General features: G+C 38.2%; 1 long non-coding RNA gene across 1 annotated transcript in view; it reads right to left on the minus strand.

Moving 5' to 3' along the window:
* Positions 1 to 512: 512 nt before the first annotated feature.
* LOC306860034 overlaps positions 513 to 16,442 on the minus strand; it is an 87,221-nt gene continuing 71,291 nt past the window's right edge. Inside the window, exon 6 of the long non-coding RNA XR_013783354.1 lies at positions 513 to 1,006. This is a non-coding gene — a long non-coding RNA (uncharacterized lncRNA). The remainder of the gene's footprint in view (positions 1,007 to 16,442) is intronic.

Genomic DNA, 16,442 nt, shown 5'->3' on the forward strand with positions numbered 1-16,442 from the left:
ACGCTGCAACCTCAGAGCAACAGTGAAAGTTAGCAATATATTACAGCACTGCCTTGAAACCTAAAAAAAAGGGAAATTAACCTTTTTTGCCAACATGTAATCACTCACTGTGTGACTTTATTTTGTGAAAGGAGAAGTGCTGAAGAATGTGCTGCCTGTGTATGAATGACAAACTTTCATGTTTCAGAAAGCATGCAAAGCACAATATAAATATGATGAAAGTTTCATAAAAGTTGTCAATATGATTCATATTTTATTTATTTTTCTCTTAAAACCTCTGCAACTAGATAATTTAAATGGCGAGTTTATATACTGTTTAAAAGTGTGCCATTATTTATTTATTTAGAAATTAATTATTCTATTCAGCCAAGATCCCCTAAATTGATCAAAGGTGATAATAAATATTTATATTTATTTATCTGTTCAGATAAAACAATGTTATACTAAACTATTTATTTATTCATTCATTCATCTGATTTAATTTTCATTTTATTTATTTATTTTGTTTGTTTGAAGCAGCACAACTGTTTTCTACATTGATAAAATAAGAAATGTTTCTTATAATGAGAACTGGAGTAATGGCTGCTGAAAATTCAGCTTTGCCATCAAATACATCACAGTCAAATACAAAGTCAGGGTTAATGGTTTAATAATGGCAAGAATTGGACCTTAAAATAAAATTTCTCACAAAAACTTTTTTTTAAAAGATCCAACCCCAAACTTAAGAACAGTAGTGCATAATCTTATGGTCGTCAAATACTTTTATTGTGTTTTTTGTAATTTTTCAACATTTATGCTTTTATGTTACACAGAAGGCACAAAAATATTAGCATATATAACTGTACAAATGTAATCATTGCACAGGGCTATTTCTATAAATATATGAATAAAAACATGTATATATTCTGAGCATGAACAGAACATGACCAACGGTCAATGTGCATGCTTCTCCTACCTTTCTCTTCCTCTGACAGAACAAGTCACTCCACTCACAGGCTTACTTCATCTGTAAAACAGAGAGGAAAAAAACACTTTAGAGTAAATAAAATCCAAACCTCTATTTATCAGACATTACACAAAACACTCCATTAATACCCCCATATCCACACGAGCGTATACTGGCTGAGTGTCTAAATGTGAAGATATGTCTTCCCCCTTAGCATTCTGGGTGCAGAAACTCAGTGTTGACTGAACAAAAGGCTCTCAAATGGCCCCCGTTGTGACCCATTGCATACACACAGAAAACTACTGTATGGTGTCGCAGTTGGTGGGGACTGACAGGTGACAGAAACCCACCACAAACCCCCCTCACATTACTCATCTGAGCCCAGGAGAGCAGGTGTGCCATCAGTTAGCCAGTTTTTTCCAAATATTCTATCGTGGCTTGCCGATGATAATTTACTTAGAATCAGTAATCCTAAAATCTGATTGAGGGAGGATTTTATTAGCCACTATGACCTTGGCCGGCGTACATTAACCAAGGCCAGCACAACACTCATATTACAGTGGGCAGTAAAGCCAAGCCAACTGTGACCACTTTCTTCTGATTTCTCTGTAAGCAAACATCCATGATGAGATGTCTGGTGATATATGTGGTTTGAACAGCAGAGCCTAACTGAGCGTGGATGAGAGAGCGAGATAAGCATTGTTTAGCGCTATGAGATGAGCACACAGCAGAGTAATTCTTAGACAATCTGTAACATAACTGTATCACTTTAATGTTTGTTTAAAGGAGAACGGTCTCATTTTCGTGTCACTAGTGACACCAACTGGAACTGCAAAAATAGCTTTAACTAATTAATTAATGTTTCAAACAGGTTTCCAAAACACTTACCCTCCCTGCTATTGGTCAAGCATACTAATAGCTCTGCCTTAAACTCACTTGATTGGTTAAACCAGAGTTGTTGAAGAGTCAGCTGTTTGGGATGCTCAAACAAAGAAAGCAATGTGTTGATAGGTGGTTTCCTTTTTTTTCAGGAAACCTTTTTTTAAGGTAGAATAAAGTATTTTAACACTGAACAATTTACTTTAACTAGCCTAGTCTTGTAATCTGTAATCTTCTTTCATTTGAATCATCATCAATTTAATACATTGAGATTTTTACATTACAGAGATAAAGCTGTTTTGTGGCTTTTAGTCCACATGTTTTTGTACATATACATGCTAGTGTGCACCTGCAAAATGACATAATTACACAATTTTTACACATTAAACAGTCTTTCTCAAACAAAAAAAACACACCCAAAATATTGATGACTCATTCTGCATTGTACAGATTTTTGTCCAATCAGAAAGCCCCTCCTCCTGTGACCAACTAACTATCTGTGGTTTATTACTAAGTGACGTAACTAAAGCCAGTTGGCTATCAAAAACAAAGGATGAGCTTTTTGATAAACCCCGCCCACACTCTCTAATTCATGTCAACATAAGCAAGAAAACTGCCCTCGACAAGCGATGTAATGGGGTATTTAAGTTTAGCCAGTCATGCGAAGAAAAAGTTAATACACACACACACATAGGAAAACAAACACCCAAACTGTGATAACCGGCAAAGTTTCCTAACCTTGAGAGCACGAGCAACCGAAAAAGTTATAATAATTCTAACCTGATCTTCCTACTTATTTTATATCTCCCCTCAGCAACCTAACTTCTACTCGGCAACAGTGCAGTTATTAATTCATGAGGCACTAATTAGTTCTTTGTTTAATTTTGTGTTAAACAGACTGACCGGAATGATAACGACTCGCGCTGTAGCGCTCTGGTCCCACGCCGCCCCTGTTTGCTACAACAAGGGAGCATCGTGCGACTAGCATGATGAACCCAATTCCCTTCTAAGTTGCACTTCATTAAGTCAAAATGTGACAAGGAGCTTAGAGGAGGAACTGGCAGATCTGATCGTACATAACAATGCAGGCCCCGTAAGTTTGGGATGAGGGGGAGCCGTGCATTCCAGCATCCATGTTGCTAATTTTCTATTTTTAACCCATAGGGGCTGCCTTTCATTTTCCTTTAATTGTTTTTGTTGGGAGCTGCAGTGTCCTCTCTTTAAATTGCCGCTCCTATCAACTCCCCAGATCAAACCCCCGTGCAACATCTCTGGCGCAGAGTAAACAACAGGCTTGCCCTTTTGCATGAAGTGGCGCGGGTGGAATGTGCCGGTAAATAGGTGACTTTAATAACACGTTTGGCACAGCACACACGCCAGCTCACGTCATACGCACGCCATGACAGGGTGTACGTTATAAAAGAGCGCAAAGAAAACGTTGCATTTATGCCTTTGGGTCTCGAGAAACCTGCTGAGGAAACAGAACAAAAGCCGGTCTGAAACTGGGAGGAATGTGACTGTTTTCCAACCTCCCCATATTTCACATTCTTCACCAATGCGACGAGAACACAAACATAATAGAGAGGCTAATCAAGCGCATGTTTGAGATTTATGATTATCTGCTGAGAGCATTTGCCAAGTTTTTTCTCTTTCACACATGAGAAAGTGTGGTATTCCTCATTCTTGCAAATATAAGAGACACACCTATACCCCATCCGGGCGCAGTTATGTAACGTGTGATATAATGCATGTTTGATCTCTTCATTCTGCCCAATTCTGTGTCTTATATCATTCTGGGTAAGTTCCTTTATAAAAGCACTCGCATCTGCAAAAATGCTTATTTTAACACTGTTAGCTTAGCAACATGCTAACATCCAACTTAAGTTGAGTTTCTCTTGTGCAGTACCATTTGTGCAGTGTGCTGCTGGCAATGTTGGTCATGCCAAATAACTTCACTTATCAGGTTTCATGACAATTAAGATGCTCCTTAGAAGGCAGCTGCCTATGTAGTAGGCAGTGAGGCAACTCAGGTTTTGTAAGACGCGGACAAGTTTTGACAATAAATTTTGATATACATGAACTTATATTTCTAGTAGCAAAAAGTTTCAATAAAAAGAGTTTAGTGCAATTAAAAACAGTATTGTTCCCAGTATTTGTGAGTGCTTGTATTCTTATGCCTAGAGTATTGCACATAGACATAGATTCCTCATTAGCGACTGTTTCTATGGGCTGCGATACATAAGCCATCTGCCATTTTTGGAATGGTCTGCAAACCTTTGAGGGCGTATCTACAACAGCAAATTATACGCTTGTATATCTTTGAATATTCATTGATTATTATTGTGAATGATGTCAAGTTACCCGTTCCTAGATGGCAGACGCGTCAACGTATCTAGAGCGGATAGGGCTTCTATACATATCTATGGTATTGCACTGTTAGCTTAACAAAACGCTAACATCAAACTTCAGTTGAGTCTCTCTTGCCTCTCTGTTGAGTTGCTGGTAATGTTGGCTGTTCTAAATTAGATATTTTAAGGGGTTCTATTATTACTAAGATGCTCCCTAAAAAAGGCAGTAGACAGAGATGCATCTCACTAGGTTTTGGAACAGACCTCAGATATCATGTAACTTTAACGTGAGAAAAATAAGGTTATATATATCAAATTTACATTGTTTGCCTCTACACACATCTACTGAGTTGCTTCACAGCCTACTGCCTATAGACAGCTGCTTTCTAAGGGAGCATCCTAACCATCACAAGGGACTAATTTGGAACACAACTATACAAAGCACACAAATAGCGATACAAATGGGTCACTCAAATTGAGTTTGACGCTTAGCAAAATGTTGCTAAGCTAATATAGCATAAAAAACACAATTGGGATAAAACAATCCATTTTAATTATTTCGATTTTGTTTGTTTTTTTGAAGGGGGGGGGGGGCTGTTTAAGCATTTAATTAAATATTTAAATAGTTAATTTATAAACATTTGCCTGCCATTTTTGCATTGAGCTTGTCTTAAAACAAGGCAGCATAATTAAGTCACCTACCCTTTGCAACGCCTCACAATGCTGCCTCAGTAGGCAGCTCGCTAGGTTTTGGAACAGAGCATAGATGAGATATTTACCCTCTCAAGGGTCTCCCCATTGGTTAAAGATACGATAAAAAAACAGACTTGTAATTACACTGTATAATAGGCAAGATTGGCATTTTCAAAATCATTTTCATGTGGATGGAAATGACATTGCTCTGACTATTCTGTATTCACTGGTGCAGATAAATAAACAAGGCATGAAGAAAGAGCGAGAGCGAACGAGGGAGAGAGAGGGGAAAAAAACACGAAGAAAGAACACAGAGTACAATGGCAAGCAGGTCAGTAATTAGAAAGTCTGTTTGCACAGTAATAATTTTAATATATTCATCAGGAAACAGGGCATGCTTCGCATGATAAAACGCCATCAAGGAAGATATCCCAACACCCCCTTAACCTTTACTGAAGACTGACAGCAGATTGCCGAGGATCTCAAAGACAAACTAGCTCGCCAATTATTGACACATACGACTGGGCTTCGTTCGGAGGGGAAATTATGCAGCGGACAGTTGACATGAAAACATGACATTTAGATGCTACCTTTTGCTCGCCGTCACAGTTACCCACCGTGGGTTAGTCTTATTAGTTAAGTAACTCAATCAAGAGCGTGGTGTACTTTATAACAAACCCGCACAGAAGCCGCAACACCTGTTAAACCAACAGAAAGTGATGAGCGCCGCACTTCTCTCAGTGCTGGAAACACCAAAACGGTCATGTACATGACAAGAGGCGTTGAAGGGAAGCAGTAACCTTGTTTGTTATTGTGACTGGTGATGATGCTATGGAAATTATTGCAAATTGTTTAAAGTAACCCTGACACGCACACGCACACACACACATAAAAACTTGACCTTATTAAGTCATTTCACAAACAGAAAAGCATCGAAAGGTGAAATCAGTCTCGCCATAAGATCGTGCTCAGATCAACACAGGCATGAAATATACTTCTACGCACACCAACCAGGAGAGCAAGTTCTGTTAATGTGCTTCTCACACCTTGAAGAAAACATCCATTAAAGATTTCTTCCACAGAACTTGATTTTCTTTATGCCCTCAGAGTCCGTGTGCATGACAAAACTCTTACATGACAGCTCCCTATCCTGAAAGCGAAGTTAGCTGCTCCCAGAGAATCCACAGAGGACCTGTAGGTTTAATAATTAAAAACAGGAACATACACATTCAAAGTAGCATACAAAACAGCTTGAGATAACAATCCTCTGTCCTCTTAGTTAGGATTTATGGCTGAACCATTGTTTCCATTTCCTGGCTGTGTTTGTAACTTATAAAATTAGAAACTCGGGAACCCTTTCTGGTGGACGCAGACTTGGACCAAATAAAAGCTAATCGCTAATTACATGATTCAGATGACATACTTTGGAATCCATTAAAGTGAGCAGCCTTTCCTCCCTGGCTCAGACCTTTTCATTCTTTACGTACTCCCCTCTGAGTCGCTATTCAACGGCTGTGGCACAATGAAAAATCGAACATTTACTTAATAGCGCTGCTTATGCAGAGCTGACAGAGGCGAGAAGGCCCCCCTTTTTGCTGTCACTTCTCGGAGCTATTCTCCGCTGCCTGCTGGAGAGAAGGACACTGGGCCGAGGGGCAGCTACCTCTGCACCCCACCCTGCCCTCCTGCCCTAATTTTTGTCGTCCATCTCTTTGAAATCTGGTGCTCACGTGGGAGCGAAGAATGGTGAGCAATGTGCAACAAGTGCCGGCACCATGGAAACCACTATTTTCCTCTCAAAATATTCCTTTCTGGCCCTTTTGAGGAGCTGTCACTGCGCAAAGCGAGCATCACACGACCCCGGGCCCGGCCGTGACAAAGCCTATTTTCTGCCTCGTACTTGATTGATTAAAGAACTTTTTAGCAAAACCATGTAACGAGACAAAAAAAGTGACACATGGGAGAAAGGGCCGGGGGTGAGCTTCTATCACACTGTTTCCCCGGTAATATGACAAAAAAGAGAAGGGGGTCGGGAGGGGGAGCCGAGGTCAGCGAGAGCATGAAAACCGACCACAATTGCGATTAAGACGATCGGGAGAAAAGGCAAAGACAATTGGGATGTGAGCTCATCTCGTGGCCGACATGAAATCAAAACTGACCTTATCTACTTCTAAATACTAGCTCTTGGCCTTTACTGTTCACTATTTATTACACAATTTTAAAGAGAAAAAAAAAGGGACCCTAATGAAAAATTTACTATAATGAGAGAATATAAGGTATTAATCAGAGTTATTATAGTTAAATAAAAGTAAAACTAAAACCATAAAAAAGATTTTTGTTATTGAACTAACATTTTATTTCAGCTAATTTCCGAGGAACATTTTTCAACTTGATGTACAAAAAAACTATATATTTACTGTAAACTATATATTACTATAAACTATATATTTACTACATACTGACAACCAAAGCCAATAAAAATAACTAATAAAAACTGAACTAAAATAAAATACAAAGGAACCAGAAAACACAAAACTAAAATCTAATTCAAAACATGCAATAAAAAGTCAAATATAATGACATAATATAATATAATGATATTAAAATCAATCTTTTTATCTCTTTTTTTAATAATGCTGGAAAAACTGTCTTTGTGTAAATAAATACAATTTTTATATAAATAAATATAAAACTTATATTTCTGAATTCATTTATTATAGTGCTGTCAAATGATTAATCATGATTAATCACATCCAAAATAAAAGTTTTTGTGTACATAGTGTACCGTGAATATTTATTATGTATATATAAATACACACATATGCATGTATATATTTCAGAAAAAATCTGTTCAGTCTATATGTTAAATATATTTATATATAATATAAATTATATGAATATAAATATATACATGTAAATACATGTACATATGTTCAAAATATATACTGTATGTGTTGGATGCGATTAATCGCGATTAATCGTTTGACAGCACTAATTTATTAATAAATTTAATCAGAAATAACAGGTCAGTCAGAATGGTGTAGTTCACGCACATGCCAGCAGGGGCTGACGAACTAAACACTTCCATCCTGATATGAAGCGCTGAAATTAATTCCCAATGGATAAAATACCGTTACACTCAAAAATGCGCAAGTGGAAAAATGGGTAGCGAACCGCATTTCATGTTGACTTTAATACGATTTTTAATCTCGCCGAGAGTAATTTGTTATACTTATGCCTTGAGAGTTCATACATCACCCCGTTACAGAACTTTTTTCATTTCCACCGAGAACCTCCCTGGCACATTTGATTAGCCATGTTACCATAACTACCCACCTTCAATCTGATTCATGATCGCTGCTTCACCGCTATCAATGCCAGCGCATAATCTCTACTAATTCCCAGCTTTGGCTAGAGAAATGCTTTTTGCATTAACTTTCATCTACACATCTGTATAACCTGCTCGTGTGACTCAAGTAAAGCGAGAGATCAATATGCTACACAGAGCACATTTCATGTATCTTGTTGGCCTAAGTGACAGGCCATTTAATATGAAGTGAGGCGGATCCAGCGGGCCAGATCTGCGCTCGAGTCGGGCTGCAACATTTATTCATCTCCAGAAACAAGTCAATACAACCAGTTCATCAGCTGGCTTTCATCCGCTAACACATTTCTTTTGTGGATCATTACAGTTTGAAAAACAACAAAAGGTGGGGGAAAAATGAAAATGTTTACGCTGAAAACATCTCGGGTTGTAAATGGTCTTTATTAGCCAGTATGAAACAGACATGCACATGTAATGTTTCATCCCAGCTGCCTTTATTCGTATGAAAAAGGGGATATTTACCAAGCGTGTGGGAGGGGGTGTGCTTTGGCATCATGATTCTTGGCAGAAGAAAATTAGTATTCCAGATCTGGCCAATCTGGGCTCAAAAAGAGCCTTAGCAAATCCCCACGGTGGAGGTGTCAGCCGCAAAATGACAAAAATCTGCTCCTTGACAGGGAGTCATTTATATTTTAGCTCCGTTCCATTATCTTAACGAATCCATCATCAGCCAATGCAATATTAACAGCAGAAAATCAACTCATTAGATCCAGGGGGATTTAATCAAGATTGCAATCATGTATGCGGTTCCTGGAGAGTTTGATTTTTTTTTTTCTTTTTGGTCCTTTCCACATAATTGGCGCATCTCCGATCTTAATAAATTATTCTCTGTCTCAGACTGATGCCATTTTTCCCTCCCTCTCACGCCAGGCTCACTCCGGCTCTGACTATAATATTTACAATAAACATTATTATGTCATGGGCACACTGTTTAAATGGCCTTTAGCTAACTCTGAGAGGTAATTGGCTTTTCCATTTCTCTCTCGTTTTCTTCTTAATTGCCAGATGATATTGCTAACTGTCTCCCAAGGAAAGAGGAAAGCCTTTTGGTGGGGCTGTGCTCTTTTGCCTTTGAAAGTCTTCTGCTTAAGATAGTGAGCAACTCTTAGAATTGTTAATAAACACAAATATTAGAATGTCAGGTCACAACAAACACCAGCACCAGAAAAGCTGGTTTAACGATGGACTGAGCAACTTTTTTCCCCCCTATGTTTCATTGGCTGATTCAGCAGTATTCTGACTTCATACTGACAACTATTAGATGCAACTATATTAAAAAAAAAAAAAAAAGTGTTCATTTACCAATAATGCTGCAGAAATATCCTATTCACGCATGAATTTGTAACTCATAAATGAATGTCAGATAACAGAAAGGTTGCAGAGATAAAGGTAGAAGTATCAAAGTCTCACTTGGTGGACAACTTGGCAATGTCCCTGGATTTTCTAGTTATGTACTGGAAGTACAGAACATATTTACTTCATTATGGAAAAAAACTAAATCTCTCTAGAGTATAATAACATGTCATATAAAGTACAAAATAACATCATAAACTGTGCTTCTTTACTGAAATCATACAATGTTAATAGCTAATGCTTCAATCTAAAAGAAAATTGGCTCTTTTAACTACTGTATAAATTGGGACTTTCACTGCAATGTTTATTAAACATATTGCAACGTCTTAAATTAATTTTTATATATGTGGTCAATGCATGGAAGCCCACTTTTGCTTCAGAGTAAAGAAAGCATGTACTTGCAAGATTACATTCCATGATAAAAAGTCAAAAATGTCTCATTTATCACAGTTATGAAAAATAGTCTAAAAGACAACACTTAAAGCTAAGTCACAAGACCTCATTACTTTGCATGTACTTTGCATATTGTATTTTTAATTATATTAAATATTACATAATGTCTCCCATTTGTTTATATATATATATATATATATATATATATATATATATATATATATTGAAAGTAGAAGCCCACTTCTGCTGCAAAGTAAATAAAACAATTATAAGACAAAGTTTAAAGAAACAAACATTGTGTGATAAACAGCCAAATAATGTCTCAATTACGGCATTTAGAGTCACAGTTATGAAAAACAGTCGCAATTAGAATAAATGAAGCAGCAATTACCTTTACAAATATAAATGAAAAGTACAATTCACCTCTACTTACAGTACCGTATTATATGAAACAGGACACCATATTATTTGAGTTGAAGTACCATTTAATTTAATAAATTATCAAAACAAACAATATAGTCAAACCCAAGTTAAATAGGAGTCCTGTAACATGCCCGGGCCTGGCCTGTTTCCACAGCTACACACAGCCAACAGACACAAATATGGAAGCATTCACATAAAACCAGTCAGAGGAAGGAAATACATGGATCACTCAACAAGAATATCAAACAAAGTTCATCCCGAAGACTTCAACAAAATCTGCATCTACGCATGGTAAATATTTGACAATTCACAAATGTATTCAGTCAAATTGCTTCCCACAGATCTCTCTCCACCTCCCGTCGGCAGCGCTATCCTGCCCGGATTAACACACAACATGTCCTACAAGATCCAAAAGTATAAAAACTGGGGAAGAGCCTTCTAATCTGCCTATGGAACAAAGTCTTTTTGTACAAGCCTTACCCTGACCTTGTCACTACCAGTTAAACTCACTGTCTATTCTGCAATATAAAGCCCTGGTCATCTCGCTGTGCCTCCTCCTGTTTCCTGTGGCAGCCCTCTGCCTGTAGAGAGCAGCACAGAAAGCCCGGCTAATCCTCGTGTCACTCTGAGATGGTCAGCGCTAAATCCTTCTTCTCAGCAAACCAATCTCTGTGTTTTTTATCTAGATTTATTAGATTATAAGGCCTTCCTGGCTCTGCCTGAGTCAGTGCGACACATACTAATCCTAATCGGAATAGACAAGTATTAGCCCAGTTCAAGGGGAGCTAAACTGTGACGGCGTTCAGCTTGCTGTGACAAGAGCCAATAACACCTCAAGTCCTTGATTTTTTTTTACATGTCTATTTCTAAAAAAAAAAAAAAAAAAACATTTTCGTATCAATTAAAAATACTGTAGTAGCTCACCAAATTTTGTATGCATAAATTATGCTACTTAATGTGTTTTAAGGATGTAAATAAATTACCTGCATAAATCTACCTGCATAAAAACAATGGGTCCATGATTATATCACATGAACCTATTTAATCAGATTCATCAATGCTGCTGTTATTTGTTTATAAGGCCTTATGCATTTAAATAAATATGCTAAAATCCTAGCATCCAATAAGCAGAGTTGCCCTATAAAGTGATCAGGGTTAAATGCCTCCCTGCTTGCCAGAGTTAAAAATAAAGTCTAATTCTAAGATACTTTTTCAAGCTGTTTAGTTGTTTGCATGTCTGCACACACAGCAGGAAAGACAAGGAAAAGAGGAAAATGCCAGTTTAATTTATCTAAATTGGGCCTTTTAGGGTGAATTTAATCTCATCTTGCCACACTCAGTGATAAACGAAGCAAATATTTTCAGAAGCTGCATTAGTTAATGTGAGCTGGCAGTGAGTAAGACCTATTGGAATGGGTCCATATGACTTATGAGGACAGGACTGACTGGATCCAGAGGTGTCTCTCTCCAACAGTGTTGCTGCCAGTGCTATCAGGGCCAAAAATGTGGGTGCTGAAATACTACCTTAAAATCTTCACACTCATGTAAATTTATTCAACCGTTAGTCTTTATTTAAAACAAAAATGAAAAAGAGTTCCTTGGCTGAGAATATACATATAAAATAAAATTAAATATAATTTTACAAAAAAAAAGTAAAAATGCTATTCCAAACATAGCCAGAGCTCCCAGTGCCCTTGTCTGAGAGTGTTTGTCTGAAAGTGAATGTAAGAGAAAGAAAGGATACATATGCATTCTGCACTACAGCGTATAGTAACAGATTTGTGTGTCCATGTCTGTTTGTATGCGACAAAAACAGCATCCAGTACACTGCAGCCTGACTGCGTGTAGCCGCTGGCTGACAGGAAGAAGTGAGGGAGATGTGACAGCAGTGTCTGCTCCCTGTACATGTTAGCTTGCCCCTGAAAGCGAGAGCCTACTCTTGGGTCCTCCCCTCTGGGCAGGAATGGGACCCTACATATCACTTCCCATTCCCCATCACTGCTTCAACCAGTTCAGATCACCCCTGCTGAAGAAAAACCATCTGAAACCAAACAAAGCTGGTCTGCAGATATCCCAGCTTTATTAAGTGGATCTAGTTTGCTGGTTTGGAGTAGTTTTAAGGACATATAGTACCATCTTGGCCAGGCTGTGACATCAACTAGACCAGTTCAAACCTGCTAAGAACAGCAAATCAGCTTAGATGTACACCTATAAACCACATGTTCATATCCCGGTGTATCTTTGGCTGAGTTCACACGGTAAGCGTTTGGGATCGACAACTGTGTTTACTAACAGGTGTGACCCAAAAATTGTTCATACAACAGAAAGAATAACAAAGTCAAGCTCCTTTTCTAAGTAAACTAAACTATAACTAAAGCAAATATCAAAGATATCTTATATAAAGTTCATCACAACTGACGCAACCTTATTTAACAAACTTGCCCCAAACATGACACAATTCATTAAATTCATCCTGATGAATCACTGTTGGAAAGAATTAAAGAATTAAATATGTTACCACTTATTTTTAGAATTGTTATTTAATATAGTTACGGCCAATTAGTGGATTAATGGAAAAATACTGTGACATGTCAAAAAAGTCAGTGTAAACGCACCTATTAATTACTGCAATTATCTCATCATTAGAGACATTAGTTTATTTTTATTTATTTTTATATTTATTCCTTGAAATATTTAAAGAATCATTATAGGAACCGTTAAGAAAACAGAATTGTTAAATTCTTTACAATTCCAATCCCAAATTCCTATTTCAGGGAGTGTGTGAGTTCTAGAATGCAGTTGTCACCCTTTTTCAAACCTGAACTGCATGTGAACAGAAGCATATTTAGAATCCAAACAGTATATGTGTGAACAGCCATAAAGAACCAGGACCCCCTGTTGTTTACAATGACTTCTGCTTCACAAACACACAGGCGTTAGGAAGGGTGACCCACACTCTACTCAACACCCACGAATGTGCCTGGCATAGACTATTTATTTCCAAATCGGGACCTCGTCAGCTTTGTGAGAAAATCCATGTCTGTCCCAACTGCACTTTTGTCTCTTTTATGTAAGTGGGAGATATTTCAACTGGCTATCGGTTTACCTTATACGTGCTGGTATATGCAGGAAAGGTGCCCATGTAGGGTCAGTGACTCTTCTCCGAACGTCCCTCTGAATCAACACTGCCTGTCTAAGGCCATTTGTTTTGCTCTGTACCCTCTCTTTCTCTCCCTCTAGATGGAAAATATGGCATGCTGTTCAGAGTGGAATGTTGTGCTGAGTTGCATGTCTGAGGAGGCTTGATAAAATGCCCACAAGTAACACAACCCTTGGTGGCACTTTGAGAATCAGCAGCGGTTGACGTTGGTAAGAGATTTGGCTGAGCTTACGCATATTTTCAGCGCTCAGCCATATCTACTGACAACAAAAATCAATCTGGTAGCAAAAAAGCCATCAGTTTAGTTGACCGTGGTAAGGCTAAGCACTAAAACATCACCAAAAAGCCTCAAACGCTTAATGAAAACTTAAGAGAGAAAGTATAAGGGAGAGAAGACAATTTGTCTGATGCCTATATAGAAAATAGCTGCACAGGGGCATTTTCAAGATGGCCACCACATAGCTCACATCAATGGGACTTGACAATAAATATTAATAAACACATTAGGGCTGTCAGTTTAACGTGTTAACAAAGTTATGAAAAAATAACGCGATTAAAAGCAGTTAATGCACTGGCCCCGCCCCCAGACCTGTCTGTACATCATCTTACATTTCATACAGTGACTATTGACAAATATGATGCAGGGCATAAACGCAATTATTCCCCAAAATTCAAGATATTGGGGTAAAAATGCTCCTGTATGAGTTTTTTCTCATAGTTATAAGCGATATCACACAAGCAGCATGAGCAATATCACACGAGTGCTGTTTGTCCCTTGTGCAAATGTGATTTTATACAACAGTACAGTAAATAAGTTAATATTGTGATTTTAAACACAATATTGTCTGTTTTTGCTCAGTTTTGCCAACAAAAATATTACCTATAAAGCCACAGCAGAACTGTTGTGCATCTCCGAGCAACACAGCAGTGTTTAGTTTCTGAATGAATCCGCGTTTTGAATGAATCGTGTGAATCAATGATTTAAAGCCCCATTCATAGAGTCTTTTTTTTTTCACTGTTTCCTCAAAAATATTATACAGAACAACTGTTTTCGGCACTGATAATAAGAAGAAATGAATCCAAATCAGCATATTAGAATGATTTCTGACTGATCGTGTGACACTGAAGAATAGCGTAGTGGCTGTTGAAAATTCAGCTTTGCCATCACAGCAGTAAATTACATTTTCATAGTATATTAAAATAGAAAACAGTTATTTAAATTGAAGTAATATTTCACAATATTTTACTGTGTTTATAACAAATAAAGATTAAATAATAGCAGTAGTGTCTCACACACCTAGTTAACTTACTATTTAGTGCCTCAAAAGAAAACTCTGATCATCTTACAAAATTCTGATGCCACTAATCTGACAAACATCAGCAAATCCAGAGATTAGCTCTTCCTCAGAAGTGCTCACTGTGTCAATCTGGTACTTTGCAAACACACCTGGAAGTCGCATAAACTCAGCCAATCAGACTTGAACTAGCGATTTTCAGATATAGTCTTGTCAGTTTTGTGTGCAATATGCATCAGACGGACCGTGAACGGATTGCGGGTGCACCATCTGAGGCTGAGTCTGATGGTTTCTCCACTGAAGTGTTCCTCACATGCACAACGACTGAAATCAACACAATCTGCCAGAATGAAACAGCAGCGCGATTATCACCAGCGAGAGGGTGGGGAGGCAAACAGCTGTTTAAATGTGAGGGAGACAGGAGGAGGTTAAAAGGAGTCAATGGAGGCTAAAGAGACAGCAGGTCTAGCGATGACAAAAAGAGTGGCCAGGGACTGCAGATCAGGACTTCTGGAAACCACATCAAACAGGCTATGGAGAACAGCCAAGATGAACACACACCAACTGTTGCGGAGCGAGAGAAGGAGAGGGAATCAGGGAAGAAAAAAAATGAAGGGAGGAGGAGGAAACGGAGAGGCGGCAGGCAGTAGTTAAGGGAAACACAAACGACCGATGCTTCACTGGCCCAATCAATCTGGTGCACCAATCAATCGTTCAGCAGCCATACACTCCAACCTATCAGAGGCCGGCAACTCGCTCAGACGAGCACCTGACTAATACCCACTACAATGTCACTTCTATATTTGTATCCCACTAATCTGCTCTCCGGGCTCCAATCTTTTCCACTTTCTTGCAAATTTATCACTAGACTGAAAGGCCGGTGCCAGATCCTAAGTGCCTCACCCCTTTAAATTAAACCGTGGCATTTCAGATAAAGCCCCTAAATTCCTTATCTCAGCGCTCTGAAGAGTCTTTAAAGGCAGAGTGTCACTTTTCCTAAAACAGAGGCCATGACGCACATGATGCCCCCCTGCCTCCCTTTCCTCCATTTAGAAGAGAAAATCTTGACAAAAATAGAACAAAATTCAAGTAAGGTGCATTACGAAAACAGACAGCTATCTCTCCACAAGTGCGACCATGAGAGTTCTTGTCTGAGGGCCAACAAAATACCAAACACCTTGGCAAACACCCTGGACAAATGATTTTGGGCTCTAAGTTTGTTTGTCTTTTTGGCCACCAAAAATACAATATATTAAATTACAACCTGCTTGTTCTTTCCAAAGGAAAAGTGTAGCGCCCAAAGATTGCTCTTTCTTAGCTCTTTCAAGGGATATACATTCTCCTAAAATGGAAACAAATGAGACAACTGACATGCAGTAATATTAGTTAAGATAGTCCTCTCAAAGGTATTTGATAAGAAATACTTGAGTTCATATCTCTGACTTTTGATCGCAGACTTTGATGTCTGAGCACAGTTTGTGACATTAAGTTTTTTTCTGAAAGTCTAGAGGAGATACAACTGGAGATTACAGCAGTATACAAATCTGTGAAATTTGTCTAATAGAAA

Source organism: Barbus barbus (genome assembly GCF_936440315.1).
Source record: "Barbus barbus genome assembly, chromosome: 40".
In the NCBI taxonomy this organism is placed as follows: domain Eukaryota; kingdom Metazoa; phylum Chordata; class Actinopteri; order Cypriniformes; family Cyprinidae; genus Barbus; species Barbus barbus.